Below are 14,646 nucleotides of genomic sequence, written 5' to 3' on the forward strand. Positions count from 1 at the left end.
AAGTTTTCACATCTATAAATGGAAAAATAATATTTTATTTAATTTTGATAAAATGAGAAAATATGTGTAAGTCACTCGCCATGTTGTAAAAATTTGTAAAGTGTGAGTTCCCCCCATGCAATATCCCAGTTATGCTTACATATACCTATATTTGTTTTCATGAAAGGTTGTTGTGAGATATTGAATATAGTTGCCTATGCTATATGGAAGAAATTTATTTTATATCTATTTTTATATATAGTTATATATATATTTACACATCTCAAATATATTTTTGACTCATTGTTAGCACATAATAGATTTTTTCTAATTTTATATTCATAGTTATGACTTGAGAAGAAAAAAATGTCCCTCACCATCTGGTTCTACAAGAATGAAGCCACTGACCTTTAACACACCCTGAAAGGAATTCAGGGCAGAAGTCAAAAATGAGGCACTCTGTGTTCTAGGAAAATGGGCAAAAACAGGCTTTCTAACAGATAGTTAGGTATCTTCTGGAGAAAATTTTATGAACTCAGTTTCTTGCATCTTCTCATACCTAGAAAAGCACTAAAATCATTCATGGAGACATCTGCTCCTGGTGGCCAGCAGCAGCCTTCTACTGAGATGTGTGCTAGGTTGCATGTTCCGCCTTCAGCAAATCATGTATATAGGGACCTCCTCCCTTATCTCTTTGGATCAGTTCCCCAGAGCTATCAGAGAGGCTGTCTCCTGCACTATAGTCCTCAGTAAGTCCTCAAATAAAATCCGAGAGCTCTCACATTGTGCTTTTTTTTTTTTTTTTTGGTTGACAGTTTTGATGACTTCAAGGGGACCCAGAGCAGACTTCTGTCCTTCACCTGAACTCTGCAAGGATCTCGAGCCTCAGTACCAATAGGTCCTCTTGTGTCCACCCATCTGTCTCCTCAGAGTCCAGACCAATTTGGGTGAGTCTGACTTGGTTCTCGGGTCTTCTGATTATTGGTTAATGATCGTGAGTTTTATTTATTGCTGTATAACTGGAACCTGACCCCCCAGTTGAAAGATACTGGGGAATGACTTCCCCCCCTGCCCACCAGTTGACAGATATAGTGAAACCCAGTTGAAAGACACTGGGCTGAGTGGTTAAATAGGCTGACCTGAGGTCTTCCTCAGTTTGGCTATCTGAACAGAATTTTTCAGGATAAAAGTAAAGACACATGAGAACTTTGCTCTGAAGATGAAGGTTTCCTCTTAGTGGTTTTGGCCTTCTCAGGCAAACAAGAAACTTACGGGAGTGTTGGAGGCAGCATCCTCATACCTTGCAGGGGTCCCATAGGGAAACCCACTCATTAATGAAAAGACCTGCTAGTCTGGGGGTCATGAGTAAGAATGTTGGCCATTCAGTGATCAGGCACCCACAGTGGTTTTCAATGGCTGGAGGGAGAAACTGAGACACTTGGAGAGCTGAAAGGACCCTAGGGTGACACCTAGGGGAGCTGTGCTAAACTCACAGGCAGCACAACAACCCACCACACAGTCTCATTAGTAAATTTTACCCCCAACAAATTCAGCTTCAACGTGGGAAAGAGGCATCAGCAAGCCAGCCACTAACCAATGCCCCAGCCAGGTTTATGTATATACAAAACTTGTAATTACGAGTATTTGCTTAATTGGGAGTGAAAGGTAATCTCGCCCTGAAAATGGCCAACATGGGACTCCATTATTGCATATGCGGTTAAGACAGAGAAAGCTGGCTTGACAAAACCCCTTTTCAAAATTCTGACCCTGATGGGTCCTCATTACTATGTTATATTCTTGTAAAGTTTAATTGAATTATTTTTTTAAAAAGGTTTTATTAAAGAGTAGTTGACTTACAATGTTAGTTTCAAATGTACAGCAAAGTGATCAGTTATACATATACACACACACATATACATGCTCAGATTCTTAAACTGAATATACAACTTGAAAGAGCTGACCGAATATCTAGTTGTATACGAGGTCAATGAGTCTAACAGTGTGGCTCTGCCTATTGGAAGAAATAAAAAGGGGGAATCATTTCATGTTACCTGACTAGTAAGACAGGTGGGCCAGGGACTTCTGGCTCCTGTCCACAGGGTCTAGTCCACGAGCAGCTCATTGGGCGGCCTAGCAACAAAGGCTTGGCTTGACTTAGGAGAGAGGATTCCTAGTGCTGCGGAGCAAAATGGTCATGAAATGCCTCCCAAACTGTGGTTGGATTTATGACCACGAGGTGGTCCTGACAACAAAAAAATGTTCCTTACCGTCTGGTTCTGTAAGAATGAAGCCACTGACCCGCTGCAGCCGCTGACCTTCTGTGACACACTGTGAAAGGAGTTCAGGGTGGAGATCAGTAATGAGGCACCCTGTGCTCTGGGAAAACTGGCAGAACAGGCCTTCAGATAGTTATGTATTTTCAGGAGAAGATTTTATAAGCCCAATTTCTTGCATTTTCTGTTACCTAGAAAAACACTGAAATCATTAATGGAGACAACTGCTCCTCGTGACTAGCGGCAACCTTCTACCAAGATGTGTGCTTGACTGCACGTATCCTTCCTTCACCAAAATCATACACAGACTGACCTCCCCACTTCTGTCTTCAGAGAAGTTCCTCAGTGCTACCGGAGAGGCTGTCTCCTAGGCTGCGGTCCTCAGTAATTTCCCAAATAAAACTGAAACTCACAGCTCTCACGTTTTACATTTTTCTTCAGTTGACAGTCTGAATGATCACTGTGTGCACCATGAGATATGTCCTGTTGCTTGTCAAATATTACCACCCCTATTATTCCTACAGTTAATTCCCCAATTCCTTCTTTTTAAATTAAAATATATTTGACATAGAAGACTGTGTAAATGTTAGGTGTACAACATTTGATATGCTTATATATTGTAATATGATTGCCGTTTGTAATAATTAGCACCTCTATCATGTTACATAATTATATTTTCCGTTTAGTGGTTGGGATAATTAAGATTAATCTTTTAGCAAGTTTGATGATTATAATACAAATATTGTTGTCTGTATTCACTGTACTGTGCATAGATCTCTAGGGCTTATTTACTACTCATTGCAAGTTTATACCCTTAAATAACACTTGTCATATTCCTCTAGCCTTCATCCCCTGGGAACACCATTTCACTCTCCAGTTTACAAGTTCGGCCTTTTTAGAGTCCATGTATAAGTGATATCACTCATACTTGTCTTTCTCTGACTTCTCTGACTTAGTATAATGTGCTCAAGGTCCAGCCATGTTGTCGCAAATCACAGGATGTCCTTTCTCAGGGCTGAATTATATTCCATTGTTTACCTGTATCATGTCTTCTCCAGTTCCTTCTTAAACACTTAACTATGTGAACAAAAGATCTGAATTATAAATTACTTATGTATTCTTGCCTTCAGTGCATGAGCTGTTTACATATAAACATACATGTGCATATATATGTGTCTTGGGTCAGGATTCTTAAAAACAGAGCCTGAGGTACCAATTACATTGCCTGTGGTTTGTGAAGGAAGTGCCTTTCAGGAAAAAGCTGTAAGGGAGGGAGTGAAGTGGTCCTGGGAAGGGCAAAGAGCTCAGGAAAAGCGTGATCTCAGGCAAGGTCTTCCTTTCCTAAATGACAGGGACGGAGCCCCAGACAGGCTTTTCTAGCCTGTGAATCAGGCAGTCATTAGCGCTGGTGATGATGAGACTTTCCTGGCAGGGTGATTCCCGTCAACCACGGGAAGTTCTCTTGGGAAGGGGAGATGTGGGCACTTAGTGGCCAGCACCCATAGCAGCTGGGGTGGGGGCAGGGGCTGTCTCTGGGACACAATCTCTCAGCGATCTCTAAACAGCGTCTACCATTCTCTGGGGCAATATTTGCAGTATTACTGTTAGTGCTTGTATAAAGGTGATGTAAAGAGTGGTGAAGGCGTTTATCTTCTCTACGATTCAACTATCTCATCTGAAAAATAGAAGGGGGAATCCAAATAATTGAAAAGCCTTTCCTCCCCTAAAATTCTGTGAGTCTCTGTTTTAGGAAAAGAAAAAACGAGTTTCTACCTCCTTTCTCTCATTACTTGAATGTATTTATTTGCTGAGTCACTGACTTCGGCTAGTTTTGGTTTTAATCCAGTTCTCAGTTTCCTTACCTGTAAAAGAAAGAGAAAAATAATACCTCGTGTTGTGAGGATTAAATATATTTCATGTATGGAAAACACTGTAACAGCACCTTGCACGTAGTAAGTGTCCCATAAATACTGGCGATAAGAAATATACGTAAGGTGGTGGGGCTACAAGAAATGGTGTCAAAAGTCCTAGTCAGCACTAGATTTTTGATTTTATAAAACGCACTCTAAATGTGGTGAAATTGTTATTTATCATTATAAAGTTCATAAGTAATAAATAATTCAAGGATTAAGTATCTTACCTGTATTTCCTGGTATTTAGCTGAACTGCCAGGCCTACCAAAGGGAGGTTAGTAAAGAGGTATTCAAAACTGGGGAGAAGAATTTCTATATTTTGTTAAGCAAGTCTTTGAAGTTCTCAAATTCAGTGACAATAAATTTAAAAAAATATATATATACACACATACAGGACATATTTTTCAGGAGGAGACAACCAGACTTTTTTTTTTCATAGCAGAGACTGGGTCACATATGTCAAGTCTCAAAATTGTAGGTACATAATAGGGATTTAATAAATACTTGCGAACATTTTCTAAGTAAGAAGTAGGATCAGTAGACAGGATGGAAACATATTTCCCCCAGGTAGGTGCTCCTTGAAATCACTCAAATTCCTCTGTTATAAAGCCGGAAGTTAAATTCATGGTTGCATGAATCACATAGCACACACACTGAAAATCCATGAGAAACAATGCTAACTTAAAAAAAAAAACCACCTAAGATCTTACCAGTCATAAGTAAAAAAAGTAAATATTTGGGGTAGTTTCTTACAGTCTCTTTGTATGTTTTCTCTCTTTTTTTCTTTCTTTACAAAGTAAAACAAATTTTACAAACAAATGATACTGCTCATGCTAACTCTGGTAAGATTGTAGGATATTAGGGCAAACCAGGTGACTTAAACCCTGTAGCACAAAAATACATGGATCAGAAGTCTGAGGAGGCTCAGAACAGGAGCAGAGCTGCCCTGAGCTGGGCCTTTCATCCATAAAGTGGCCAGTTTGTATGGGGACTTCTGGTTTTCTGGTTTCTTTGGGGAGCAGGTGTAGGTGGATGGAGAAAAATACAGCTTTTATGCTAGCAAAAGCTAGCACGCTTTTTTGTTAAAAGTAATATGTTTCCTGTTCTTCAAGTATTAAGGCATGCAAAAGTTCCTTTAGTTCATTGGTAAGTCCATGAAAACGTGTCCCACACTTCCGGAAGAGGGGAGGGCTAGCCACACGTTAAGGTATTGCCGGATCTCGTATCAGGTTTAACTAAAACAAGCAGTTTCTGAAAACCTGCGCTCACAGGAAAAACATGGAAATAGCCTAATAGATTTAAGCATATCTTTAAAGACCAGATTATAAGTCTAAAGAAGCTGGGTATGAAGCTTCAGATTCTGTTTCTCCATTAAAAAAAAATCAGTAAGTAAATATGTTTAAAAATAGTGGGAAGAATTTTTACCTGTTTTACCTGTTTCTGCTTCCATCTCAGGGTATGCGTTGTTTGAATATTCGATCTCGGTAGGCTGTTTGGGACTTGAGGTTGGTTTTCAGCGGGAGGGGTGCTAGGATGTGAGGTGGCATTGCGTGGAGAGTGCTACTTTGCTCCCAAGAGCATTGAAAATTTGATCACGTGACTAATATGTGACATCAGTCATAGAGATGTTAGTAGGAACAGGGTAACATGGTTGCAATAGTGAATTCTTTTTTTTTTTTTTTAATTGAGATAGAGTTGATCCACAGTATTACATAAGTTACAGTTGTACAATATGGTGATTCACAATTTTTAACGATTATACTCCATTTAAAGTTATCATAAAATATTGGCCATATTTCCTGTGCTGTGCAATATGTCCTTGTAGCTTATTTATTTTATACACAGTAGTTTGTATCTCTTAATCCCTTACTCCTGTCTTGCCCCTCCCAACTCTCTTCTCCCTACTGGTAACTACTAATTTGGTCTTTATATCTGTGAGTCTGTTTCCTTTATAGTGAATTCTTTGTAAATATTTAAAAAAATATTTTATCAACAAGACACCATGACTATGACACAAGAGTAAATTTGTCACAGGAAACCTTATATACTGCAATTTTATAGTCATGAGAGTTGTGTCCATAAATTAAAATACTTGATAAAATATATCTGGATGTATGTCATTTCACACATCCTAATTGCTCATGACTAGTTCCTCCAAAAAAATTAAATGTCAAGTGGAAAAAAAGCCATTATTATTTGAATAATTTTGAATACTTTCTTGAGCCATGTCATTACAAACATTTTTAACCAATCATGCTGTAGCTCCTTAGATATTAGGTGTGGTGTAATGTGAATAGGGCTAGGAAATTTCTGTTAGGCAGTCAACCTTGGCAACACTAGCTAATATGTTTCTTTATTGAGGACAATTGTGAAAGGCTAAATTGTTTTCTTAGATGAGGAGTAGGTACATCTCTACCAAAATGAATTCCCAAAATGTAAGATTCACCTGAGAAGCTTATTGAAAATTCTGAAATCTGAGAACCACTTCCAGAGATTCTCATTCAGTGTGTTTAGGATGAAAAAAAACAACATAAAACAAAACAAAATTCATATGCTTTAAAAAAAGATCACTGATTTTGATTCTATCACTAGGAACACTATATTAGTATATCCCAATGAATTGTAGACAATCTCTTCTTTCCACACAAGACAGCATAAATTATACATACTATACATACATTTCTAGTATTGCTTATATTGTGTGTGTGTATTGTGGAATCTAAAAACTACAACAAACTAGTGAATATAACAAAACAGAAACAGACTCATACATACAGAGAACAAGCTAGTGGTCACCACTGTGGAGAGGGAAGGAGAGAGGGGCAAGATAGGGGTAGGGGATTAAGAGATACAAACTACTGTATATAAAATAAGTAACCTACAGAAATATATTGTACAGCACAGGGAGGAACATATCCAGTATTTTATAATAACTTTAAAAGGAATGTAATCTATAAAAATATTGAATCACTATGTTGTACACCTGAAACTAATATTGTAAATCAACTATACTTCAATAAAATATATTTTAAAAAATCCAGGGCAGACTAGAAGTTTGGGGATATATCCTAGACCCACTGGCATATCATCCCTACTCATACGTCCAATTAGAACTGCAGATAATCCGTCCTAGTCATTGCTAACACCAGCTCATCCTTTACATTCTCAGCACCACTGTCCTAGACTGAACCCACACTTATCTTGTAGATTATAATGCTAGCCTCATCGTTACTCTTGCTCTCTCCATTTTTTACTGTCTTCCATTCGTTCTTCTTAACTGATGCCAAAGTAATGATGCGTAAGTTATCATTGTGTTATTCTGCTTGAAATTTATTAACGTTTCTTCATGGCTTAAATGATAATAATGAACAGAATAGACACTAGAATAAATGCATGCCATGATGATATTGATATGAACAGGAAATGAAAAGTGCTAAAAAGAACAGAGTTCTGATTTAACCAGCATGCACCAGTAGTTAAAAATACCAGCCGGCAAATGACTGCTGCTCTTACTCTTTTGAGTGCTCCTTGCCCTGCTGCAGAGCTACCCTGGCCCCTGATTTCAAGGCCCTCTTGGACATTCCCCAAATCCGGCAACAGACAAGACTAAGTACGGCATGGCAGTGTCCTTCTGGACCTGACTGTATTGCTATGGCTTGAAAAGATTCTAATAGGTCAGTGCCTGGGTTGAACGAGTCATGAAATATTTTTAATATCCACACTTAGAATAAATAATCTCTTCTATGGTGTGCAAAGTCCTTCATGGTTTGGCTCCTTCATATCTCTTCTATTCCGTGGTCCAACTCTTCCTTCACCACTCTGAAAAATGACATTATCTCCCATGTGTTCAAGCTTTTGCACCTGCTCCCTGGACCACTCCCTTTCCATCCTTTCTTTCTTCCTAAACTCACTTATTGTTTGTATCTCAGCTTAACTAGTGTATTTTTTTCACATTGGTCTTTCTTAGGCAGATTTAAATACTATGCTCACATTTTATTCTGTATGTAGCCCAGTCATTTTGAAATGACTTTTTATACACATGTTCGTGTCCTTTCTAAATGGTAATATTCCTGACCTCTGGGTTTTTTGTTTGTTTTTTTTTTTTTTTTTGTCATTTATCCCCAGTCCTTAGCACTCCTCCTGCATATAGTGTCAATATGAGACAGGAGGGAAGGGGGCAGGGCACAACCACTCAAGGAATGACAGCAACTAAAATGGTGGAAGATTCACCTTCTAGTTGGCCTTGAGGATTAAGAGGTTTGACTTCTAGCAGACCTTGAGGTTGCTCATTGTAACAGCGTGATCAAATAGCATGCCTGCAGGCGCCATGACAGCCCCAAGGCTAACTGCAAAAGGCCGAAGAATGGGCGGTGGCCCAATTCCTGGGAATCTCAGCCCCTCCCCCAGGGCCACTGGAATGATCCCACCTGTGGGCGTGTGAAGCTACTGAGACTATAAAAACTGACAACACCACACCTAGTGGCCTTTTTCGCTCTCCCCTCTTTGGAGACGGCCTGCACTCTGTCTGTGGAGTGTGGACCTACTTTTACTTTAACCTGAGCACCCAACCCCCACACCTCTTTCCTTGCCTTTCTCTTGCCTTACACTCTTTGCAGTATGTATCTCTCTAAATAAATCTCCCTTTATTCAACGGTGGCTTGCACTTGAATTCTTTCCTGTGCGAAGCCAAGGACCCACACCTGGCGGGGCATGTTCCAGAGGCTCAGTCGAGACCTGGGACAAGGCCCTCCTCACGCCCCACATCTGTTTTCCTGCATCAAATAGATACTGACAGGTGACAAATAAAGAATCAGTAATGAATAAAGAATGCTGATTGGAAAAATTATACACGTGAAAAAAGAAAATCAGTTAAGATTAGTCAGAGAGAGTGGTTCATGAATGTGATACCTTTTGGACTGAACTTTGAAGGAGTAATAAACATGGTGGAATGGAAATGAGGGTGGGTCACATTCCCATGGAGACCAAATGACAGAATAAAAGCACGGGAAGAGAAATGAGTACACAGTTGAGTACAGCGGGGCAATTATCGATCAGTAAGTGAATGAACCAGAAGGAAGAGAATTATTCCAACACATGTTATGCCAGTTTGAGGAGTTCGGAGCTGCACTACTGGAACTGGTAAATCCAAAGCTTTGTCTCCTCACGATAGCCTTAGGTTTATAACAATTGGCAGCTTGTTCTTCCCTGAGGCTTGGTTCCAACTCTGTACAATGTCACCATCTGTGTCCCAGGAAGATGCAAATCCATGTTAAGCATTAACTACTCTTCCTGTGCTTGTCCCTTCCCCGAGCTCATCATGTTCTCCTTTCAAAGGTCAACTGATGACTGCTGGGACCTGCTGGCTCACTATCTTGTAAGCATGTGGCTCTTTGTCAAATCTTAATCCCCCTTCAATGGAAGCCCAGGGAACAAAGGAATCCATTCAGTGACGTATGCACCTAGCCCTGGTTCCTTACTCTTTGGCATGTGACTTTTTAAATAATTCACTGATGTTCGAAGGTCATCTATGACTCAAAAGAAGCCAATCTCGTGACTATGAAATTGTATTTCTTCTCATTCAGGAAGACACCTCATCTGCCTTTGATACGAAGCATGTAAATTAACTACAGTTGCCTATTATTATAGACAACTTTTTAAGATTAATAATTACCCCTGTAATACTCATAGAATGAAAGCAATCTAGCCTTCATCAGGTTAAATGAATTCTACCCTGGGATTTCATTATTTCTTCCAAGTTGCACAAAAGTAAAAGGGACCTGTGTTCATCTCATTTTAATCTTAGGCAACAGCAAGATTTTTTACAATATTGGGATCCTTGCCTGAGAATAGAAAATGGACTGTAATTATAGTCTGTGCATATGAACAACGAGGGCTAACCCCTTTGTGTGATGTGAGATCTTGCTATTTACTCAAGTGATAGAGACTTGTCAAATTTCTTTCTTGTTTTGGGTAAAGAAACTTCCCTTCTGCCTGCTGAAAAATGTCTTAGATATAATGACCACATGCTGTCCTCTGGTTTTTCAAAATTTTTCTCCACCTTGAATTTGGACTCCAGCTATGCTTGGTTATTTATCCATGTGTTTCTACTGCTTGAAGGGAAACATTTGAAAGTAGGAAACTGATAACAGGAAAAATGAATGTTGAGGAGGGCCATGTCCTAGGTCTCGGTTGAGTCCCTGGGATGCGCCCCGCCAAGTGTGGGTCCTTGGCTTTGTGCAGGAAAGAATTCAAGAGCGAGCCACAGTTAAGTAAAAGTAGATTTATTTAGAGAGATACATACTGCATACAGTGTAGGCTGTTTCAAGAGGCAAAAGGCCACAAGGTGTTGGGGTTTGGTGCTCAGGTTAAAGTAAAAGTAGGTACACACTCCATAGACAGAATGTGGGCCATCTCCTAAGATGTGGGAGCGAGAGTGGGGGCCATGAGGCGCTGTATTGCCAGATTTTACGGGCTCAGTAGCTTCACACGCCAGCAAGTGGTAGGACCATTCCAGCTACCCTGGGGAAGAGGCTGGGATTCCCAGGAATTGGGTCACCGCCCACTCTTTGACCTTTTGGGAGTGCCATTCACCATGCTAATATATTACAATGAGCGTATAATGAAGCTCAAGGTCTACCGGAAGTCTAATCTCCTGCCATCTTGAGCCTCAAGGCTGCACCTACTGGGAGTTGAATCTTCCACCATTTTGGTGTTAATTGCTGTGTCATTCCTTGAATGGCTGTGCCCTGCCCCCTTCCCTCATGTCTCCATACTACTTTTATAAGGATGGTTCTCAAGGTTAGTTCTGAGCTAGCTTTCAGCTCACCCATCACTCCTCCTTGTGTTATTGTCTAATCTGCTGTTTCAGACTCTTCTCTATTAGCTCCAAACTCAGAAGGGTTCTCTTCTACTCCTAGCACCATGTGCTTCCCATGAAAGTCACACTCCTTCCTGATGTTGCTCCAGTCCCACGGGACTTCGTAATGCTTCTCAGTGACAGCTCATGCCCACCGTAGGGACTTAGAACTTTCTGGACTCTCTGCCTGGATTGTTCTGTCCCGCACCTTCACCCTCATAGCAGCATGGCTAGCTTCTCCATATCATTCGGATTCTAGCTCAAATATTACTTTTTCAGAAGGGCCTTTCTTGACTCCTCTCAATGGTGCTGCACATAAAGGCTCAATACAAATTTGTTGAAAAAAATGGCTGGATGAATCTGATACTATACATGTCATATTTGAGGAAATGAAATGGTGCTGAGAGTATTGAGAATGTATGGACGAGATGAGAGGACCAGAAAAAGATACTAACCACATTTGTTTATCACTTTATAGTTCATAAGACAACTTCACATGCGCTGTATCGGAATTTTCCAACTCTGTTATAGAAAACTATTACTATTGCCGTTTCATAAGAATGGAGGCTTAGAAAAGTTCCATAATGTCTCAAGATCCTCTAGCATTAGCATTAGCATTATTTATTACAATAGCAAAAGTTGGAAGTTAAACTCTATTCTGATCTCCAAATGTAATGTTTTGTTCTCCATGACACGTTGGAGTCTCCTGACTGAATTTGGTTTTGTGAGAATAGCTTTTAGGTGAAATATCAACATTAGGTAAACAACAATTATCCCAAGTTGAACACTTTTACAGATATTCAAATACCTTTTCCGCTTCAGAAAAAACTTACATGCAGCCGTGTGTGCTGACTCCGGCTTAACCCCTTACTAACCATACCACCAAATGCTGATTTTATGCTTTAGTTTTTTTCTTTTGTTAGTGAGGATAACTATAGTATATATTCCATAGGATGGTTGTAAGAATCAAAATCACTTATATACGTAAAGCTTTAAAACATTGCCTGTCACAGAATAATGCTCAATACATAAAAAACATTATTATGACTACTGTCATTGTTACTAGAATTATATTACATGTTTACCAAAGACCTTCAAGAGAACGCTAAAAACATGAAATATGTGACTGCTTTATTTGTAATTAATTTTTTTAGAACTTCCATCGTTAATTGCATGGGAGAAGGGTTTTTTATTTTTAATAATTATTTTTATTTTTTATTATTATGATTATTTTCTTATTTGCAGGACCTCAAGGGCTCCAGACTTTCTGAAAGCTTCCCTTTAAGTGATGATAGGAACCCAAAACAATGCCGTATGGACCCCTGTCTGGGTAGCATGGAAAGCTGTTTTTAATCTTGAGAACTTCGGTTGAATGTGGCTTGATCCTTGACACTCTTCTTCCGAGGATCCACTAGCCCTAAATAGGAATTACTGGAATGTATATATCTAATTGATCTGGATTTGATCTGCCGCTATACGTTACAAAAGAATAAGGCTTCATTGTGAAATACATTAGAACTTGAGTAGAATCGTATTATATCAAAGACTGAAAGCACATTACATTTCATCTGGTTTCTAACCCAGCGCCTAGCGTGGGTGAACGCACAGTCCTTTGTGTCCTTGTACAGAAAGCACAGAGACTTCAGAAATTTCCTGCTCTCAAAATTACTTGATTCAGTGTAGGTTTTGTAACTCTTCATAATTTCTTTTTGTGGGGGTATGTTTGCCTTTCTCTCTTCACAATGCGCCGAAGTAGATCTTGTTCCTGAATTTCACTGACATGCAAATTGTACTTTGAATATAGAGGTCTGCAACCAGGAATTAGAGTCTACTGGCAGAGGTCAGTGATGTACTCAGTAAAGAGGTCTCTTGGTCCACCTCCGTGATTTGGCTCCATTTGTAAGGATTCCTGGTTAAAGGGAAGAGCAGTGATAACGTTCTTCTTGGAGACTTTACACTCAGAAACTTTTTCTTTAGTCTCTGACCTCTCCTGAGATCTTTAAAATAAAAAGCAATGCCTCCCTATGGAAATTTTTGCAATGCTTAGTCTGAGAGAGTGGTTCTCAACCCTATCAAATATACTGCTTCCCTTTTTTTTTTTTTGTACACTGCGTCCCCATGACTCATTTCTTTCATAACTGGAAGTTTGCACCTTTTGTACCAATGCTTCCTTTTTATCACAAAATTTTTAACACCTTCTTTACTATCCTGAAAATAAATTCAGGGAGTAATATATCTAGAGCTTCTCCTAAGGTATACAAAGCCCCAAGAAAATATATTTTGTGGGATCTTGTTACCATTTAACTCACCTAAAATCAGGATGTAAACATGATTCTAATGACCCGATATCATTTGATCCTGTTAAAAAAGAATACCACACTGGCCAGTGTGAGCAATCCATTTACCAGGTAGCCCACCTGGAACTAAGGTCTGGCCATGGAGCCTGAGCCATCCTATAGGTTCAGTTGCAATGCATCTAGACCCCATGCACAAAGTAGTGGTGGAGAACAGCCCACAGGGAAGTAACGGGGGCTGGGACCCACACATGTAGGTTTGGGGTACTTCCAGGGGACTTGGATATTTTTAAGGACCATACTTCAAAACGCAGGAGCCCCTTGCAACCCAGATATGAGGCAAAGGCCCTGCTTGCCCATATCTAAGAACAATATTGAACATAAGGTATCTACACATAATTAAACTTGTTTTAAAGTTTGATATTAATGATGCCAATGCGTAATGTAATAGGGAAATAAAATGAAAGTGATTCGTAATAAGTTACACATATTTCAATACAAATATTTTGGTGCACAACTATTCCAGAAGACTTCATGAACCTGTTGGATGCTTGCAGCCTCTTTTGATGGACACATTTGTATTCAGAAGAATAAGAATGTCACAAACCATTCTGTACAGGAAGTACAGGAAAATGAAAGAACAGAAATATGGATGGACAGATATGACATTGTAAAATGACTATAACTCAATAAAAAAAATTAAAAAAAAGAAAAAAAAGAAATATGGGTGGACACCAGAAAAAATAAGATTAAGATAGTTAATTAAAGACCAGACATATTTGTATATGATAAGAGAAAGGGGGAAAAATAACCTTAAATGAATTTGGGATTACATGGCAACCAGGCAAGTCAAACACTGACAAACTGAAAAAAATATGAAAGTAAGATTTTCTTGTAAATGAGCTCAGCACTAATTTAAAAGTCCATGGTTAAAATAATTCCCTGTGGTATGATTTGGATCTCAGGGGGCCAGTGTGCTTTGGAGTGAAAATTTCTAAGGCCCTTTCCTGTGTCCAAGATGAACAAGGGTCCACAATACCATCCAGGAAGGATGCTCAAGCCAGACCAGTTCCCGCTGGGGCCCCAGTGCTCACTTCTCTTCTTTGGGTTGCTCTCAAACCCTCTCCATATGGAGTGAGTTGATGAAGGATCACAATAATTATCTCTCTTATCTTGAAGTCCCAGCACACGCCAGGCACACTTTCAGTCTCTAGTTAGTATTTGAAATAAACTTGGAGACTATATTCTTTTATTTTAATTTTTTTAATTGAAGTATAGTCGGTTTACAATGTTGTGTTAATTTTTGGTGTACAGCATAGTGATTCGGTTAT

General features: G+C 39.3%; 1 long non-coding RNA gene across 5 annotated transcripts in view; it reads left to right on the forward strand.

Moving 5' to 3' along the window:
• LOC116147618 (uncharacterized) overlaps positions 1-14,646 on the forward strand; it is a 333,894-nt gene that overhangs the window by 111,444 nt on the left and 207,804 nt on the right. For 4 of the 5 annotated variants that reach the window (XR_010376913.1, XR_010376915.1, XR_004131155.2 and 1 more), the window contains 2 exons: positions 795-926; positions 2,448-3,341. This is a non-coding gene — a long non-coding RNA (uncharacterized LOC116147618). Of the gene's footprint in view, positions 1-794; positions 927-2,447; positions 3,342-14,646 lie in introns of those variants that run through there. The other variant, XR_010376916.1, reaches the window with a different exon arrangement.

Source organism: Camelus dromedarius, chromosome 19 (assembly GCF_036321535.1).
Source record: "Camelus dromedarius isolate mCamDro1 chromosome 19, mCamDro1.pat, whole genome shotgun sequence".
NCBI lineage: Eukaryota > Metazoa > Chordata > Mammalia > Artiodactyla > Camelidae > Camelus > Camelus dromedarius.